A 20340-nucleotide genomic window follows, 5' to 3' on the forward strand; every position below is an offset into this window, starting at 1 on the left:
ATGCAGGCAGGCGCCTGCCTGGGGCAAACTGGCCACAGAGTATGTCCCTAAGAGGAAAGTGAGCACATTTTGTAAGCTACCTTTGTTTGAGCACTTTTTATGTGCCAAGCCCTGTTCTAAATACTTCACGGGCATTATCTCAAACAATCCTCTAAATCAGCCATGGCACAATCTAGAAAACAGCTCAGGCCAGACCACTGCAAGTGGGACTTTCATACAGAATCCTTCTTAGAAAGGTCTTGAAAAAGCTGAAAGAACAAAAGGGGACTGTGAGGCAGCCCAGAGATTTCCAACAGTAGACACCATCCTAGGGCTGGAACAACAAAGGAAGATATTAACAGAACCGGGAGCCAGAGCAACATTTGAGACCAAGGAAAGAGGGGCTGCCTAGGAGGAGCCAAAACCACAGAGCTGCCCCTGCTGGAGGAGCCACTTGAAAAACGGAGAGACACCCTCCCTGGCTTCCTCCTCTTTCTGCCCTCCCACCACCTGCAAGCCCCTCCTATTGGCTGAAGCAAGCTGCAGAGAAGACTAAGGAATGAGATTGCAGGGTCCACTCCTCTCCCAGACATAAAGTAGAGCAGGGAAGGATGGAGAGGGCATCTGAGAACAAATAGAAAAACAAGGGCAGCCCCATAAGCCAGGAAGGATTATTACCCCCATTGTTCAGATGGGGAAACTGATGCACAGCAAGAGCTTAAGCGAATCTAGTACCTGGTAGAACCCCAGTTTGAATTCAGATCTATCTGATTCTAAAGCACAAACACAGGGGCACCTGGGTGGCTCAGTTGGTTGAGCATCCCACGTTGGCTCAGGTCACGATCTCGCAGTTCGTGGGTTCAAGCCCTCCATTGGGCTCTGCGCTGACAACTCAGAGCCTAGAGCCTGCTTCGGATACTGTGTCTCCCCCACTCTCTGCCCCTCCCCTGCTCATGCTCTTTTTCTCTCCAGCTCTCAATAATAAATAAATAAACGTTAAAAAAATTGTTTTTAAAAAGCACAAATACGTAACATACATTTCAACCAGCTTAGGTAAGAACCTGGTAGCTAAGAATAGTCACGTCCCATGTCTGAAAAGCATATGTTTTAAATCCCACTCTATAAAACACTCAGATGAAGTTGGTTTAAGAACTGAGCTGTGAGTCAGGGCACCAATAGGCCAACCCTGAACCTTCTAGCAGAATGAGAACTCTGCAAGGACTTTGGAGCCAGACAACCTGGGTTCCAATCTTGGTTCTGCCATCTACCAGCTGTGTGACCCTGGACAATCTATTTAACCTCTCTAGGCCTCAATTCTCTCATTTTTAAAGTGGATTTGCTCATGTCCACTTCCTTATTGGGTTAATTTTAGATAAAATAGAATCATGTATGCTGCAAGATTATTAGCACAGTCCCTGCTGCATGGTTAAGAGTTACTAAACAGTAGCTATTACTATGATTGGTAATAGTCTCTTTCAGAGACTCAGGAGACAAAGGACAGATCCTATTTGTTTGAGCTTGCCTGGCAAAGAATTTGTTCTAAAATCTTTGGAACTCATATGAACTCTTAAGGTCACTTTGTTCTGGAAAGGGTGTCTCTATATCAGTCAGGATGGGCTAGGTTATGATACAGTAACAAACAGCTCAGAGTCTTAAGACAACAAAGTTTATTTCTTGCCTATGATACATGTAAACTACAGGTTATTATAGGAGCTCTGCTCATAAAGGACACTGAGGGAAGCTCTTTATTGACATGCACTTCCTTATTTGCTGAGGCCAGGAATGGAGAGTGGAAACCAGGTACTGGCTCTTAATCCAGACTTAACTTCTGTTCCCATTTCATTAGGTAAAGCATTATATAAAGCAACTGGGTAAAAGAAATGTAATCCTGTCGTGTGTCCAAAGCAAGCTAACCAAACATTTATGAACAGCCCTAATGACTATCAGAACAACCTCAGAGAACCTTCTGGTTGGGCTAGATAAAGCAAAGTTCCCAATCTGGAATGAAGAGCTTTAGGAGCTTCTGACAGGCCAGCCCCATATGATATCATAAAAGTTTGTCTTTGCTGTGCCTTTGTTGCATTTATGATGACAGCATGTCGGTTTAGGAAAACTTTTTGTTCCTAAATATTTCTTAAGTCATTTCTCTGAAAATCACTCTTGGTTTTTGGAAGGTATTGTCCAAGGTGGTTTGTGGAGTTGTGAGACTAGCTGGAAACAAAGTACCTTGTCTTCTGGAAGAGGGATCCTAACGTGGACTAGATCATGAGTGCCCAGACCTACCCAGAGCCCCTCTACTATTGTACAACTTGATGTCAGATTATTGGATACTGATGGTTTGTTGAGCAAGTTCAAGCTCTAGGGGAAGGAGCAAGACCTTTCCTCTGCTTTCACAATCCCACGCTTCCTGGATTTCTCTCTCCCTACCTAGATGTTTTTCCTTGGCAACTTTTACTGGCTCAAAGGCCTCCTTCATTCTCTCTCCTTACTCTCTCCTCAGCAAACCAGGAGCCTAGGAGTCATTTTTAACCTCTTCCTGCTTCCAATCCAACAGTAACTTCTAGCAATTTTGCCTTCTAAATAGCTTTAAGCCCATCACCCGTTTACCTCCTCGCTATCTGCATTGTCCTAATGCAGGCCACCACCACCTTCCCTGGAAGGCACAAAACTTACTACCCAGACTCCTCATGTCAGCTCCCCACCCCCCACCCTCCCAAACTCCCCACACATCCTCCAGAGCAGACATTTGAAAATGCAACACTGAGCATTTCTAACAACCCCATTTCTCTGCCTGATCCCCACTGCAGGTGATTAAAATCCTTTAAATTGTTCCTTGCAGTCTTTAGGACAAAGGCCTTGGACTTTTAGGATAGGGACTTTTAGAAAAAAGTCTTCAACATGGCCTCTAATACCTGGTATTAAGTAACCTCACCACCCTTATCTTGCTAGCCTCACCGCCTCATCTTCTCTCACTTGCCCTTTCTCTCTGACTTTGGCTACACTGGCTGGCTTTCAGTTCCTTAAGTAAAATGCCTCTGCCCTTCTCTTTCACTGCCCTTCTCTTCCCCTGCTGGCAGTGGTCCCTACTACAACCCCCTGTTTTCTCTACAACTTATGCTTCATAACACAGTTCAGGTCTCACCTCCTCATGACAACTTTCATTGATTCCCAGACTAGGTCAGAACCCCTTGTTGTATGCTTCTCCCCCATGGGACTTACCACAATTATAATTGAAGACTCCATTGTAGGATTAGCCATTTAATGTCTGCCTGTCCCTCTTAAATTCTTGACTTCTCCCATTCCCATCTTGATTTCCTAGCATCTAACAGTGCCTTGCACAAAACAGATGCTCAAGGTGTTTGTTGCATGTCTAAGTACAAGATGAGATTGATCAACTATTTAATAAAAGAGAACGTGAATGGCTGTTACAACTGTCAACAATCCTGGACAAGCATAACGTTAAGAATAGAAGGATTCAAGGAGGGATCTATGAACCATAGAGCTTTAGGGGCTCAGGATTCTATGGGTCTTGGAGAAGCATGTATTCAAGGTTGGTAGAGAGGTAGGAAGCAGATTACCCATTCTTCTCCCACTCCCAATCTTTGGGTCAGAGGGGAGGGAACACTATGAATAAGGAGGCAAACATGCGTGTGCCCAGTACACTTGAAGGAAGGAATTTGAAAATACTTGAGAGCTAGACATGGCTGGAGATAGACTTATTTTTATTTGTCCTTCTCAGGATCAGTTTTTGTCAAAAAGGAAAAAAAAAAATTCACAACGAAAGCAAGGAGAAGCAGAACTACTTTGCATTGAAAGTATTCTTTTTTCTAAGAGAAGAAAGTACGTTAGAGCTTCACGTATTAAGTCTCAACAGGAAGAAGATTAATCTAAGTTCAATTAAGTCTCGATTTAGAAAACTTTTAAAGAAATTTAGTTTTATTACTTTTGAGGACGTAAAGGCTCCAAGATTTTCCTTCAGAAATGCATTCTCTTGAGTGCTCTAAACATACTCCTTTTAACTATCTTTAGCTTTTAACTTACAGATTTCCCAACAGAAAAGGTTTTCAAAGAGTAATACCAACCCAGTTTCCAATTATCTAAATTACCTGGTATAAAGCAAAACTCGAATAAGCATAATAATACAACTGACTATGATTACTACCAAATCTTTTCTGACAGCCATCATATTATTCCATAAAATATTTGAAATGGATTACAAGGACGATCTCCAACATGAAAGTAAGATATTGTATAATAGGCTTTCCATAATCCAGAGTCACAGGGTACAATCCCCTCTCCTAGCCCTACTTGGTTAATACCACTGATTGAGCAGGTCACTGAGCCCAACCCTTCACCCAGGCTGACTTACGCCTCACCCATTGCACCCTCTTGCACATCCAGTTCTGCAGAACATGTGTCCCCTTTATCAAATTATTTTATAGTTACTTTTTCCAAAGGCTGTCAGTTCTGGTCCAGAGTTCCTACTTTACCTCTACAAATCATAGGCACATATATGTAAATTTAGCACGCATCCACAAATTGTAGAATTCTAGCAACCATTATGGGTTACATATGGGATTAAAGAAACCTTAATATCCACAATGTTGGTTTTCTCTAGGTTAATTATAAACGATGCTTTTAGAGGATAGTCTGTAAGCTCCTAGGTCACCTGCTCATTAACTATTAAATATATAGAATCTAGGTAAAGGGTGAATTATATCTAAAGCCCCATAAATTGATCAAATCCTGGAATGAATGGAATTTTGACCTCCCAGAGATAAGGTTTAGTTAACTTTAAGCTCTACAGGGTCATGGCATGCCTTATGTTCATGGCATGAATTTTTTAGTGGTGATAATAGTCACAATAAAATTATCTACTAGGTCAGTAACCCCATTTTATAAACCACAGGACGCTTAGACAAATTCTAATTAAAAGAGGAGTCAGCTGGGCGTCCTCTGCACATAACCTACAATCTGTTCTTATTCACAAAACCAGAGTGGCACATAAGGGAATCCTATTATTGATTAGGCACGGGCTTGAAGATTACAACATGGCCACCATTCAGCCATATCCGAAATGGTAATTATTCTGAACGATTAATTACAGCTTGACAAACTACATTATCCAGAACTATGAAGGGTCTTGGAATGTTGAGTGCAAACTCAGTCTATGGTTTTAATCTCTCTGTGCCTCATTTTCCTCATCTGTAAAACAAGACTAATAACAGTATCTACTTTATACGGTAGATGCGAGGATTAAGAGTTAAAATATGGAAGGCACTGGGACACTACCTGGCACGTAGCAGGCAATACGTAATGTTTGCTATTATCCTAAGAGTTCCTGAGAAAATGTCTAATCCCTTAAAAAGAGAAGCCTCATTTGATCCAGGTATCAATCCCACTTGCTTTCACAGGCCATAATTGATCAATGTGGTGTTTCAGAATCCCAGGCTTCCCCAGCTCCAACCCCAACAACTTCCCATTTCCAGTTACAAATCTGCATAGTTTTCCTTCAATGACTATACTACGGATTGTGTCACTAAAGTCTTGCAAGCCGTCGTTCCTAACTTTTTGGAGTCAGGGAACGCTGAGAGTCAGATGAAGCTCTAAATTCTCTCCCAACGGCAGGGGGATGCAGGGGGAAGGCACATGTAGAAGTTTGCATTTGATTTCAGGGGGTTCATAACCCTCCACTCTGCGGTCATTCAGGGACCCCAAAGTAAGACTCGGCGTCAGTTTGAAAGCATGGCTTGGAAGACAGCCACATGTGGGATCTTGTTCTTCTAACAATGTCTAAAGCAAGAGGAGACCGAAACACATTTCTGCACAGTGTAAAGGAAGTACGAGTTACTATCAGCCAGCTAAGTACTTTCCAGTAAGGGGTTTTGGTGAGGATGAGGATGATGAAGAAAGGGGAGAATGAAGATAAAGGCAGACTTTTAAGTAGCTAGGTATGCAGCAGGGCTTTGAAACTGGGAACTGCAGCCTGGCTGTTCCTATTAGCAACTCGAAAGGCAGTTTGGGTAACTGATGATATCGACAGCTTTCTTTAAAACCTCCAAAAGGCAAAATATTATCACTGGGGCTCTTCACGCCTGTTCAATGATTCAGACACAAAAGAAATGCTAATTGTGGGATCTGAGCTGTGAATTCTGAGTGAGCCTAGGGACAAAGTGATTATCTGGTGGTCTTATGTTGCTGGAAATTTATTAGAGTGTTTTAAGATTACATTAACTGGTTTTCACCGTAAGTGCTCTGCCTGGAGAAGTATTAAAGGCTCCTGATAAGAAAGATTTCAAAGAGGTAATAGCATCGGCCAGAAGATCTTTTGGGTGAGTCAGGGGTACTGTAAGGAGAAAAGCCCAAATGAGGGGGCCGGGATCAGCAGGGGTGGTGGGATGGACTTGCGACAACCAAAAGCTTCCACTCTGCCGAGGGTCCCCAAGGTCCCTTCTCGTTTCTGGTTTCCAACAGCAACAAATGCCAGAGACCAAAGAGGAAGGATCATATATTTACAACTAACGTCGTAGAATGAGGCCAAGGACTTCATTTCTGCTCCATTATGGTCTCAGATTGCACCCCTGCCTCTCAAGTCTTCTCAAGACCTGAAAGTGTCAACATGCTGTTACCCTTGCCAACCTCTGTCATCCCCCTCTCCATCACTGCCCCAGTCCCCGAGGCCACCTGTCTTCCTGGACCATCCCAAGCTCATCCCTGGTTCAGGGACTCCTTACTCCCTGTCCCTGCTGTGGAGAATATTTCTTCTCTGGATATGCACATGGCTGATTCATTCTTATGTTTAGGTCTTAGCTTGGTTAGCAATTTTCTATTCCCTGCCTCGTCATTTTCTTGTATGTCATCCTATTTGATTTTATTTACAGCGCTCATCACTATTTGATAATGATCTCTAGTTCATTTTCTTTATGCTGCCTCTCTTCTCCATTAGAACGTGAGCTCTCTGAGAGGCAGAACTGTCTGTGTCAAGCATTGCTGTGGCCCCCACCCCAGGTGTGGCACAGAGAAACCACTAGATATACATTTGTTGGCTAAAGCAATGAATGTTCAGGAATAGCTACTATTTATGGAGCATTTGTTCTGTGCCAGGCACAGGGCTGTAGTTTTTACAAGTACTATCTCACTGAATTCTCACACCAACCCTGCAGGGTAGTAGGTATTTATCTATTATCTCCATGGTACAGCTTATGTTTCAGAGAAGTCACATAGCTTTCCCAATGTCAAAGCTAGCTTGTTACACGCTAATGAGTAACCTAGGCCTCATTGAACCTAGGCATGTTTGACCCCAACACTCATACTCTAAATCAGGAATCGGCACAATTTTTCTGTAAAGGGCTAGCTAGTAAGTATTTAAGGCTTTGGGCATATGGTCTCTATCACAACTACTTCATTCTGTAGTAGTATGAGAGAAGACATAGATAATAAATACATAAATGAATGGATGTGGCTGTGTGCCAATAAAACTTTATTTATAAAACAAGTGGTGGACAGGATTTGGCCCAGGAGCCGTAATCTGCAGAGCCGTCCTTTAAATCATCAGTTGAAATGTGCTATGCCAGAAAGGGGTTAAACAAAAGAGGGGGAGGGGAGTAAAAGAAAATCATTAAAATGTGTATTCTGGGCGTGGTGAGCCTCTTCTTCAGATAAGAAGGACACCCACTTTCAGTTAAATTTTAATTTAGTTTAAAAAAAAGTGAAATAGGAGATATTTCTGGTAGGAAACAGGACTCTACTGATTCAACTTCTTGACTGAATTATGACCATTCTTTAAGACTACAGTAGACCTTAAAGCAAATGAGTTATTCCATTTATACCATGGTTCCACTTACTGTGTAATGACACGTGATGTGGCATCATGTGAATTATCATGATGTCAGAACCCGAACAGAACCACATAACCTCCATTGCAAGCAGGCCCCAAATAGTCAATATTGAAGGACCAAGTGCGGCAAGACACTCTGTTAAAATTCTTCCTCTTTGAATAATGAGCCTAAAACCTTCAGTCTTTTCTTCTCAAGCAAGCCCGTGATTTATTGGCAAGAGGTGAAAGATAAGATATGAGTCACAGGTCTGAGCCAGCCCAGAGAAATCTCTTGCAGCCTCGTTGGGAAGGGAAAGGCTATTTGTGCTCAGTTATATAGTCATTCATGGTGGCTCTCGAGACCAAGTATCAGCATTAAGGCAAAAGATGAACTCACCAGGCCCTTGGGTCTGGGCTGGGAGGTAAGGGCTGAACTTTGAGAAGGTGGGAGATGGAGGGATGAAGGCAATAATTGCTAGAGTGCTTGGTGGTGTGTAAGGACCGGCTGGTGTAGCTGGAGCCTTGGGTGGCTAGGTAACCCCGCTCAAACCTTGATTTTCTCTAGGGCAGCCCTAGGTCATCAGAAACCCATTAAACAATATTTATTTCTCTCTTACTCTGAAGAAGAAATCCCTCTGAAAACAGCACATGGTACTTAAACCAACTGGTGCATTTTCCTCAATTTGTATGCAATTTTCTAAACTTGGGTTTAGAAAACCTGAACCTTCTCCTAGTCAGTCTCCTGAACCTTCTCCTAGGTCCATCCATGCACCTCCTTGTAAAATCCAGTATTCGCAAGAATGCTGCTAAGTCAGTTTAGCCAGAGCCCCAACCTTCGATATCTGATCAGGTTCCTAGCCCTCCACCATTCCCCAGGTGTTGTCTGACCACCCCAACCTGTGTTCAGGGAAGAATCATGTTAGGTCGGTTTACCCAGAGTCCCCCTTAACCTTGTTGTCTCCTTTTAGTACTTTTCCATCCAAGGCCCCCACCCTGTTTCTTGCCCATGCTGTATTTGGAGTTGAGTCCAGTCTGTCTTCTATACTGTAAAATCCCCATCGTGGTGGTGCCTATACCTCTGGTGAGAGTCCTGAATAGTCTGCCATATCATGTTACAATTGTTATTGAGTAATTTCTTCTTTAACACAGGAAAGCAACCCCAGGACAGTAGAACCAGCATCTAGAGGGGAATCTAGAGATGTAAGATCTGCCCCAGCTCTGCCATTAACCTGGGTACCCTTCCCCTTGCTTCCCCTTCTGAGCCCGTTTTCTCATCAGTAATGAAACAAGTCAATCTCATACATACCTTTTCATCCACCCAAATCCATCTTTTTGTTATGCAATACCTATCATATTTATTACTGCTTATAGTTACTCTTTAAGATGACACATATTATTAATTAAAGTGGATTTCTATTGAGCACTTAATATTTTCCAGGATTCAGAGCAGTCGATTAAGCATCCAACTCTTGACTTCAGCTCAAGTCATGATTGCATGGTCATGAGATCGAGCCCCACATCGGGCTCTGTGCTGAGCGTGGAGCCTGCTTAAGATTCTCTCTCTCTGCCCCTTCCCTACACTTGCTTGTGCTCTCTCTCTCTCTCTCTCTCTCTCTCTCTCCCTCTCAAAAAAAAAATGACCAGGATTGTACCATATGCTTTCCACATATTCTATTATTTAATACAACCTCCAAATGAAGAGGGACCCTTATGATTGCAGACTTCTCAGCTATGACAGCCAAGGTTCAGAGTAGTAACATACATTTCCCAAGGCCAAACAGAGAGTGACAGAGCTGGGATTTGAGCCTGAACCTATTTTTTTCAAGAGTTACACTGTCTTCATGTTCTCCATAGCCCCTGGTCAGTGTCTGACCCGAGAAGAAAGTACAGATTCAAACTCCCTTGCCCTGAACTGCTTACTACTGCACCATGATGCTTCTTACCATATCAGGCTACAAAATACCAACATGTGTTCCCTGGAGGAGGTGGTGTAGGAGCTCCCATGGACGTCCAATGCAGGATCTTTGCCCCTGAGACACTCAGAACCCATGATAAAACCCATGGCCCAATCAGTGACCCAGGAGAAGCAGTGTTGATGACTCAAAGAGGAGGACCTGGGGCTTCCTCAGTTCCTTATTGTCACTGTGCAAAAGCAAACACAAAACAATGGCCCCTGCTCATCTCTGGTTATTCTCTGGAGAATCTCTTTCTTCACTAGGGAGAGGCAACTCCTTCAAAAATGCACCAAGTTAATAATCTGGCAATAGAAGACATTGGGGGTGGGGTGGGGGCTTTCCTTGAAACATATAGTTGGAGTTTTTTTTAATGTTTGTTTATTTTTGAGACACAGAGAGCAAGCAGGGGAGGGGCAGAGACAGAGTGAGACTGAGGATCCAAAGCAGGCTCTACACTGACAGCAGAGAGCCAGATGCGGGTTTCAAACCCACAAACTCTGAGATCATGACCTGAGCTGAAGTCAGACCCACCCAGTTGGAGATTTTCAAAAGGACATATCAGTATTGGCCTGCCTGGGGAGCAGATTGGGGGCATGTGGTAGGAGAAGGGTAGATTCCTAGAGATAGCAGAGCAAAGCTGATAATGGTTTGTGCAGATCTGATTCTCTCAGGGGTGAGGAAGAAGAAAGGAGAATGAGGTTAATTACTGAATGTCTACTATCATTTAAGGTCTTTCATATACACTAAGCATCAGGTCCTGACAACAATGTATCAGGTTGATGTTTTATAGATGAGGCTAGTAAGAGTCCAAATAGAGATTCTCTCTTTTCTTCATTCTACCTCAGTGCCCCTGTAGACGCCATTCTAGCTCTAATTCAGAGTTTCATGAAGTAGATGGCACTTACTCAATGGAATAGCTGTACAAAATACTGAGGCTACAAAACCCAATATAATGCCTAGCTTATGGTAGGTGTTTGATAAAACAGAATGGATTAACAACTCACTGTGGCTTCAGAGACAGAGGTAAATATAATCTGATCCAATAGTTCTCAACTGGGGATGACTTTGCCCTTAGGAAGACATTTGGAAGTGTCCAAATGTCTTTTGGTCGTTACAAAAGAGGGGAAGAGCACCACTGGTGTCTAGTGGGTAGAAGCCAGGATGCCGCTTCTACAAAGCACATCCTACAAAGCACAGGACAGTCAGCCCCACAACCAAAACTTATCTTACCCATAATGTCGCCAGTGCCAAGGTTGAGAAATTCTGATCTATTCCAACATGGTTCACAGGCCATGGTTCACATGACCCAGGGAGACAGATGACTTGCCCAGGGCCATATAACTGAGCAATGGCAAAGCTAGGATGACAAACTTCCCTAAGCCTTCTAGATTATTCTCTTCGGACCTCAGGCTGCTGACCAGCCAGAGGGCTGCCTGCCACAAGAAGGGTGAGTTAAGTGGAAAAGACTGTGTTGGCCAAATTGCCCAGGCAAACCAAATACAATTATGCAAGGTCAAACGGACCATGCCTGTTGCTCCCCAGACCCTGACTAAGCAGCCAATGGAGGTTCCAGAAAACTAGGTACCAAGGCTTGGAACACAAACTGCTCACTAGAGGTCTTTGATGCCCGCCATATGCCCACTTCTTCCTTTTTGCAGGGTTGCAAACCAAAACAGAATTGTCAAGTCAAAGAATTTTCTTCTAATAATTCAATAGGCAAGTTGAAAAAAAAATGAATGATTAAGTGATCATATTAGGCCTAGGTAGAAACTGCCAGAAATGAATTCTCTCCAAAATATATCAGGCATTTGCATTATTGGTATCACAACAACAATTTTTTGACAACTTATGTGCCAAGAGATGTATTTGGTCCCAGCAGAGAGATAGACAGAAGTAGAAGAATGTGTTCACTAATAGCATACACAAGGCACACCCTTGACCTCAAGAAGCACTCAATCCAAACATGAGAATCTCCTTTGCAATTGCCATCACAAAGGAAAACCAACATTGCAGAATGGTAAAGCAAAACCCTCCTTGCAGCTAAATTATCTAATAGGGCACCTGGGTGGCTCAGTCAATTAAGTATCTGACTTTGGCTTAGGTCACAATCTTGCGGTTCTTGAGTTTGAGCCCTGCATCAGGCTCTGTGCTGACAGCTCAGAAAATCTGGGGCCTACTTCGGATTCTGTGTCTCCCTCTCTCTCTGCCCCTTCCCCGCTTTGTCTCTCTCTCCTTCTCTCTCTCAAAAATAAATAAATGTTAAAAAATTTTTTTAAATAAATTATCTAAGCCTAGCATGAATCACTTATTTTAAACAATGGTTAACAGAAATGTTCAACCACAACCGAAGAGATTGAACTTTGCCATTTATATTACTGGGATCTGGCTTGCCTGATGGGCATTTTCTTCTATCCATCAAGCTTCATGGGGACTTCCAAAGCCCAAACCATATCTAAAATGGCAGGATAACCTGATGTAGTATGGGACTTCAATGAACTATACCAGATCCTTCGACTCCTAAAAGGATCTGCTTTTAGGAGGATCTGCTTGGAGCCAGTTCTGCTCCAAGCCAGACTGGCATCTTTTCCAGCAGTTTCTAAGCTGCATATCAATGGAAGCCGAAGATCTGGGTTAACACAACTCTCAAGATCACCTTTTATCTTGAAATTTCAATGAAAAATTAAACATCCTGATAACACTGAGTACGAATTGCTTTTATTTCCATTGCAACTACTTTCTGAGACGGATAATTCCCCTTTAGATTTTCATGAGTTTGGCCCAGAAATTGGATACTCAAGGCATTAAACATACAGCAGCCTGGGACGCCAAGAAAACAGGAGCGTCCATTTAAGGATTTGGCCACTACAGCCAGCTAAGTGTCTTGGGGAAGTGAGTTGAATTTGAATACATCAGCTCTGCCAGTCTGCCACAGACTGGGAAATCAGACACTAAGACAGACACCCCAGGGGCTCCCGCTTGAGTTTGGACATAGGTGTTAACCTTGGTGACAAGCAGTTTTTAGGCAATGCTTCCCAGACTTTGAGCTATCACAGTGCAGTAAACAATGGATCCTAACTTTTTTTTTTCCTGCCCAATGGTAATATTAAAATTAAATTCAACCTGAGTTGACGTCTACAAACACCATCCTTTCATAAATGAAAGAATGTTTCAACATCTCGACAGACAGACAGAAGGGATAGCCTCTCCAAACGAAGGCAAGTTCCTCCAACTGAATACACACAGCTGTACTAAAGCCTGGCTATTCTGTCCTTAGTTCTTAAGTCACCCTGGATTGGAAAAACGTCATAGGCCAGCACTCATCTGCAGTCTGGAATATGGGTACTGTGAGGAGCCACTGGAGTTGCTGGGAGAAGAATTAGGCTTGTGACCCAGATGGAACAGAGAAGATGTTGCAGGATACGGAGAGGGAGCGGTAAGGGTAGGATTGGAGGGACTGAAGTTGCCCTGAGAATAAACCTTGCTTCTCTTTGGTGGCAGTCTTCCACATGGTGACGTTACCCTAAATTGCTTGATTACTCATCTCTTCCACTGGGCTTTGAGTTCCTTGAGAGCAGTGGCTGTGCCTTGTTGCCCTGAGTCAAGGAGCTAGTTAGTCGTGGGGCAGGCCTGGTAGTATAGCAAGGCAGATTGTGAAGGAGCAATGGCAAAGCACCAGGAACACACAATGCTGCTTCACGAACCCGCACAGTCTGACGATCAGAGGGCACATTTCTATTATGTAATCATGCGTGCTGTTTGTGGCTGGTGCAGTGGACGAGGGGCCCCACCTCCAACCTACCCACAGGCTAGCCCTGAGCATCATCCCTCAAGATAATTAAAATGAGCCCCAAGGGGAGTGTGATGGGGGTTAGGGCTGCTGCTGCCCCGGGAGGTGCCAGGGAACTCCCGAGTAAAGGCTCAGCTCCTCTCCCAAGTCCCCTGAGCTGTCTGGGCTGAAGCAGGGCTGGGGTGTGGAACAGCCAGCCTCCAGCCTGCCTGCTGCTTGATCCCACTGCTACTGCCATTGCCAAGTCAGAGAAGAGCTCTCAGCCCCAGGGTGTTCCATTTTCCCAGGCCCCAGTGCCTCACAGTCACTTCTGATTCGGAATTGACAGAAAGAAAACATCAGCCACACTGTTACTAAGTAGTCCGCCCCCCTGACCCCCCACCTCCGCCCATGTTAAGATCCACAAAAACTGCTCTTCCCTGCAGAGAAAAGTCCAGCTCATGGGGAAAAGGATGTTTTCTTTTAAAACTCATTTTGGGTAGTTTTGGATTTTTTTTTTTTTTTTTTTTGGGTCAACCTGACTCCTGGCAGGGTGTTGAAGCCCAATGCACAGAGTCAACCTCAGCTAAACTTCCCACCACACCCACAGGGCAGGTTAGAGAAAGGCCAAATGCAAAGCTCAGTAAGTAAAACACACAGAGGCAAGGAGACAGGATGGGGTGGGGAGAGGGTTCCTGTTGCCCTGCTGCTTGAGAGATCAGGAGTGATGGAGTATTTTCATTAGTACTGGCTCAGCAGGACAACTTGGAGCCCCAATACACATCTGAAATGCCGCTCCTGGCTGCAGAACCAGGCTTCCCCTTGGCAAGATTAGCAAGGCTACAGGTTCTGGGGACCGAATGGTGAGGGTGGGCTTCCCACTGCAAATATCCTGCCACTTTCCTTTTATGACCTGTTGGGGAGAGTTTGCCTCTGGGTACAACTTGCTATTCCATGTCTCTTTGGAAATGCTCTTGGGGAGCCTGGGTGGCTCAGCTGGTTAAGTGCCAGCCTCTTGATTTCAGCTCAGGTAATGACCTCACAGTTTTTGAGTCCGAGACTCCCACTGAGCTCTCTCTCTACTCCCCCCCCCCTTTCTCAAAATAAATAAATAAACTTTAAAAAAAGGAAACGCTCTGATACAATGTATTATCTATTGCACAGCATTTCTGATCCTTTCTCAACATCCATCTAATCTTTGACTCCCCAACCAAACAAAGGTTTTCAAATCCTGAGCTCATGTGAAGACAGTTATGTCCCTTGAGTTATCAGATCTATAGCCTGCCTTCCCACCATCATTGCTCCCTTAGGCATCGCTGGCTAAAACCCGTCCCTGGGAGGTCCTACTAAGCATTGTGGACAGTAAGCAGTAGGTGGGGATTGGTTAACAGACAGCTGAAGGCAAGAGTTAGGCCCCAGGTAAGGAAGAGGAGATGGAAAGAGAGTCGATATGCCCTTGGAGGTCAAGGGGACAGGGTCCCCGTGGGGAAGGTGGGACAGAATTGAAGACCATTCTTTCAGGAGCCTGAAACTGATCATTTCCTTTCAACACACTTGGCAAGCTTAGCCTTCCCATCACCTCCCAGAGTTTCTGGCTTTGTCTGGAAAAAATGCTAACCAGTTCTTCACAAGAGCTGTCACTAAGTCCCTGGCCGCAGAGCTCACAAAAGACACTGTGTGCAGTGCAAAAGGAACATGGTGCTCCCGGGGGAGGAAGCTGAGTGGGTGGGGAAGGGGGCAGCCTTGGGAGCACTCATGGGCAGCCAAGGAAGATGATGGGCCCGTCCCCACATCCTCAGCTCTCTGCTCCCTGCCCCAGCCTGCCTGTGCTTGGAATTCCACCACCAGAGATGATTGCCCCAGGTGGGTTAATCGTCCAGGCTGGATGTGTAGGAACCTGGGGGACAAGGACAGAGAGAACCTCTTCTCCATTCCTGGGAAAGGGCTTAGGGATTTCTGTCTGGTGGGAGTGACCATAGGGGAGTGAAGATGCTGAGCTCCAGCTGGGGAAGAGAGGGAGGCACTAGAGAAAGGGGTTTCTGGGAGACAGAATTAGCCAAGCCTTCCCCCTGGCCTTCTTGAGTTTGGACTCAGACTCTCTCTATCCATGGAGATAGCTGGGTAGAAGAGTACTGGACAGGAAGTCAGGGGAGTCTCCTTTAATCTGACTCTGTCTTGCTATGGAATTATAAATACCAGAGATCGACAACCAGAGATGGAATTATAAATACCAGAGTTGGACAACTCAGCCTTAGGAAGCATTCAGTCCACTCCCCTCACTTTATACTCACAGCCTCTGAATCCTAGAGTTACAGGTGGTTGGCCAGGGTCACACGTGCTGAGCATTCTTGCTCATGATGGCGTGTTAGGTGCTCAGATGCTATCAGTTCACCAGGGAGGTCTTGCCTGAGGAGCTTTCCTCCCCTACCTAAATATGGTCCTTTTTTTTTTTTTCTCATCACAAATGGGAATGACTTATTTATTTGTGTGTGTGTGTGTGTGTGTGTGTGTGTGTGTGTGTGTGTGTGTTTTGTTCTTGTTTTTGTTTTAATGCTTATTGTCTCCTATTCAACTGTAACTTCCACAAGGGCAGGGATCTTTCTCGGCCTCATTCTCACTGTTCCTCACACATGGCAGGCACACACCTGCATTTAGTGAACAGAACATCTCTATTCTCAAAGTAACAGCACCAGGGGCATCTGGGTGGCTCAGTTGGTTGGGCGTCCGACTTCGGCTCGGGTCATGATCTCACGGCTGGTGGGTTCAAGCCCCACATCGGGCTCTGTGCGGATGGCTCAGAGCCTGGAGCCTGCTCTGGATTCTGTGTCTCCTTCTTTCTCTCTGCCCCTTCCCCACTCACACTCTGTCTCTTCATCTCTTAAAAATAAGTCAACATTAAAAAAAAATTCAAGGTAACCACACCAGAGACATATGATACCCATTTTACAGATAAGGAAACTGGGGCTTAGACAACATAAATAACAAGTGGAGAAAGCAAAATTCAGCAGTGGATCTGAATGACATCCCCCCCACCCCCATGCTGTACTACTTTTCTAAGAAAGGTCTTCAGATTTTGGAGTTTCCCTTAAGCTGGGGGCCTTGGTTTAGGCTTTTTGGCTGTGATGTTCTAGGACCAGATGTTCCCAAACCAGTCCATGGTCTTGTGAAGCTCGGGGCTAGATTGTGGTCCAGGCAGGAAAGATAATGCTGAAGATCACATAGCAGTGAGGAGGTCCCCACTCAGCAACTGGAGAAGCAGACAGTGAAACAGAAATATCCGCCTGAATTCCAGAGGGGACCAGTCACCAGGAGGCAGTGAGCCCAGAGCTAAGTGTTTATGAAACCCCCTGGTATGCGGGTATGAGGCTGGATACATCAGTCTCAGCTGCTGCACTTACCAGCTTGGGGACGTTAGTTCTCTTAGCCTTAACTTGTTCCTCTAAGACATAGGATGATGCTAACCCCCTCCCTCACAAGGAGGATAAATGAACTAAGGCAGGAAAAGCCCTTAGCACAATGCCCGATCTGCTGCAAGCATCCAGGCAGTGTTAGTTTCTATAAGTACTTCCTTCAAGGCGGGACCAAATTCCTGACTTGGAGCCCCTCTCAGTCATGAGGTCAGAGCCCATAAGGGATTAAAACAAAGGTAGGTGAGAGGCTGACGGAGAAAGCAGATCCTGACAGAGAGGACGTAGCTCAAAACTAAAGTGAACTCAGGTCAGGGTCTGCGCCCATTTCCTACCATATCCTCAGAGCCTTGCGCACAACCTGCACTGTGGTTCATGTGCAGTAGGCTGAGTGAAAGGGTCCAACAGAGCAGATGGGAGAGTGGCCTAGTGTTCTATTCATTACCCCACTATCATTCGTTTTTCACGGATTCATTCGGCACCAGATTGGCATTGTGGCATAGGAGTGAAAGCATGGGCTCTGAAGTCCACTGTTTACTAGGTTAACTCCTTTCTTTTTTTTCTTTCTTTTTTTTTTTTTGGTGGGGGGGTGGGGAATGGAGAGGGAGGGAGGGAGGGAGGGAGAGAGGATGGAGCATGGAGCCCGATGTGGGGCTGGAGCCCAATGTGGGGCTCGATCCCACCACCCTGGGATCATGAACTGAGCCGAAATCAGAAGTTGGACACTCAACCAAAGGAGCCCCCCAGGTGCCCCAACTTGTTTCTTTATACAGTTCCCTTGTCTGTTAAATGGGTTGACACCTCCCAGTTTGAGGACTGAGTTAAAAAGCGTAAGAGCCCTCGGAACAGTGCCAGGCAGCTAGAAGGTGCTCCGTCAGTGTTACCTGTTATTGCCAGTAAGAGTCTCTTGGGTGCCGGACACTGCTGGGCTGGAAGCAAGGCCCCTGGCTTCACAGAGCTCCCAGTGCGAGGCAGTGGATGACGAAACAAACCATCATGAGACGACGCGATTGGGGGTTCAGTGAGGTGAGGTCCAGGGGATCCTAACCTAGTCCCAGAGGAAGAAGCTTTACTCAGAGACCTCACTAATCTGTTGACTTGGCCAGAGCAGGGGGCAGGGAAGGGAGGAAGTGCTCCGAGCAGAAAGGGTAACATGCAAGAAGGCCGCCATGGTGGGTGCAAAGAATGAGTGTCCGTGTGGAGAACAGAGATGGGAGAACAGTGAGAGAGGAGGAGCAGACTCAGGCCACCCGGATGATGGTAAAGGGAGAAAGTGCTCCCAAAAGAGCAGGAAGGAACCAGGTCCAGGAGGTACAACTCCCCGCTCTGGGTTTGTCCTCCCTCTTGCCATTTGCCTTAAAATTGTGAGGGGGGAGGGGACTTACTTTGACAAGCACCTCAGACCATTACCCCAAATAGTCTCAGGAAATCCAATGGGGCCTCTGCCGAGAAAATCTCCTTCCCCCCCCCACGCCCCCCTCCCGCAGAGCCGGTTTGCGGGGCGGGGGGTGGGGGGGCAAAGCCAGGAAAACAGCCTGCCAAAGCTGACACAGCACAAGCAACCCAGGTACAACAGTTCACAATGAAGACAACCTGGATGGAAACATGTGGAAATTACGACAACCACTACGGCCAGAGAGGAAATGCAGTAATCGAAAATGCACAGCAAAAAACAAAAAGAAAGAAAGAAAAAACCCCAACAATTTTAATGCTGATTTACTATGAAAGCATTGTTTTCCACCCAAATAAAATGATGTTTTCCTTGTCTTGCATCATATCCTCCCCTCCTCGGGCATTTCCAGCCAAATGTAACAATTAGAGGGGACGTTTCCATCCTCTTCCCAGGTGGGTAAATCCCTGCTGGCATCATGTGGAGCCCAGAGCCCAGCTTGCATTCTTAGCGAGGAAGCCCTTTGACTTGACCTCTCAGCCCAAGCGCGGAAAACATCGCCGAGCTGGGGCCATGAGGGGCGTGAGAACCGAGAGTGCACATCACACACAGATCCCAGGCAAAGCGGGAAACAAATTCTCATAAATGAGATGCTCGGCCCCATTTTTCTCTCTGTGGTCAACATCACAAGGATTGGTGTCACCAAGCAGAACCTTCAGGGGACCTTGTCCCATTTGCAAATCACATCAGACAATGTTTCAAGCTAAAGCCACCAGATTCTCATAATGCCCAAAACCCTACTGGGACTTTGGGGTTCTGAGCCAGGGGGAAGGATGACAGACATACCAAGGGAGTGGACAGACCTGGAGAAAGGTTTCCCAGGGAGCAAAAGCCTGCAGATGTGAATGATACATCGCGATCATGCTCACGCCTCTCTCCAGCTGCAAATAACTCACACCTTGGCCTTGCCTTTTGTAGAATTTCAAGATTTCTTTTTTCTTGCACATTCTTTTTCCATTTCCTCTGCCTCTCCTGCTCTCCACTCTGCACCCCAGACCTCCACCCTACCCCCTTTTCGAATGCCATGACATCCTAGGAAATTAGACACCCCCCCCCCCCCCCCCCCCCCGCCAAATTACCTTTAATACCTGTATCCTTGACTCTGTGGTGTTTAAGGAATTATTTTCAACCAGCTGATTAGCAAAGCTGATGGAGACTCTGGAGAACACAGCCCCCGCCTGGGTATGGAAGTGGACAAACCTCCTCTGGGTGTCTGTTTGTATAGCTGGAGACTGAAGGACTTTGGGTGTTCTGTAGTAACCTCAGAAAAAGTCCCTAGGCAGCAGTAAACTCTCCCAGCATGGTTTTGAAACACCGCAGGAGGAGGCCTCTTTAATCAAATAATAACTAGTCAGAGATAAGGCCTGCTAGTCTGAGCTCAGCCAGCCAATCAGCTGCTTCCTTCCGACTGCAAGGACAAACAGACCCAGGCTTCTGGAGTGAGTTTCAGGGCTTGTTATAATTTAATGATTCTGTGGGGGTGTCTTCTTGGCTTAGCCTGATGAGGATTTTCTGACCAGGGAGTGAGCCTCAGGAGCTCAGGAGCCTCATTCTCACTGGATGAGCCTGACGCAAGTTGCTGTCACTGAATATCCTGAGTGATCACGTGGGGCCCCCAGTTCCCAGACTGGATGCTTCCATGTTGCCAAGAGAGTTCTCACTGCGGCCAAGAAAGCAAGCCTGAGTGGGTCTGAGCAGGGCTGGCTCATGGGGGGTAAGCGTATTTGGTACCAGATGAGCAACTCACGGACTGTGACCCTGAAGAAGTCATGTGAAGACGCTAGTGACCTGCTCCCACGTGTTGGAGATGCTTTACATGCATTTCCTTGGACCTTTAATTGGCAGGGACTTTGAGTTTCTCTATAATCTTCATCCTTCTGTGCCCCCCCTCCCCTCTCAAGCTGTCAGTTCTCGGTTGGGCCTCTGAGGCCTCATGAAGAGGGTGGGTGCTGGGAGTTAAGCAAGAC

The 20340-nt window shown here is 45.7% G+C and overlaps 1 protein-coding gene across 2 annotated transcripts in view; it reads right to left on the reverse strand.

The window, feature by feature from the left end:
- Positions 1 to 19733, reverse strand: part of GPAM (glycerol-3-phosphate acyltransferase, mitochondrial) — a 63029-nt gene extending 43296 nt beyond the window's left edge. Inside the window, exon 1 of one of the 2 annotated variants that reach the window (XM_023240921.2) lies at positions 19462 to 19733. The gene's annotated coding sequence lies outside the window, so the exon portion shown is untranslated. Of the gene's footprint in view, positions 1 to 19452 lie in introns of both variants that reach the window. The other variant, XM_023240919.2, reaches the window with a different exon arrangement.
- Positions 19734 to 20340: the final 607 nt, after the last annotated feature.

Source organism: Felis catus, chromosome D2 (genome assembly GCF_018350175.1).
Source record: "Felis catus isolate Fca126 chromosome D2, F.catus_Fca126_mat1.0, whole genome shotgun sequence".
NCBI classification, from domain to species: domain Eukaryota; kingdom Metazoa; phylum Chordata; class Mammalia; order Carnivora; family Felidae; genus Felis; species Felis catus.